The following is a 425-nucleotide window of genomic DNA, read 5'->3' as shown; positions in this document are numbered from 1 at the left end:
CAGAACAAATTAAAATGTCTTATTAGCAACTAACATTAACTAATTATTAGCTCACCTCATGAGTAGTAGTCCTTCTCTGTGCAGAAACCACAGAGTCCAAAATTCGAAGTGAATTCGTATGAGTCTTCTATGCATGACTCATCATCCAGGCAATACTGGAGGTCGGGGAAGGTTTGCTGGAATAAATATAAACGATTGGTATGGGGTACATTATAACCATATCTCATAATACTCACATTTATACTTACACCTAACCAACGCTGCAGCTTGGTCCTCCGCTCTGCGGGGGTGGACGTTGCCCAGTTGTTTATGAGTGAACTTGGTCTCGAGCCTCGGTATATGGCTGATCTGTTTCAAACAAAAAATTAATGTGTATTATTCATTATCTAATTAACAGTTAGTCATCAGGTGCTATGTCAATCAAT

The sequence above is a fragment of the Frankliniella occidentalis genome, unplaced genomic scaffold (genome assembly GCF_000697945.3).
Source record: "Frankliniella occidentalis isolate FOCC.00 unplaced genomic scaffold, Focc_3.1 Scaffold232, whole genome shotgun sequence".
NCBI classification, from domain to species: domain Eukaryota; kingdom Metazoa; phylum Arthropoda; class Insecta; order Thysanoptera; family Thripidae; genus Frankliniella; species Frankliniella occidentalis.
The sequence above is the reverse complement of the archived record's forward strand: the minus strand, read 5'-3'. Positions refer to the sequence as shown.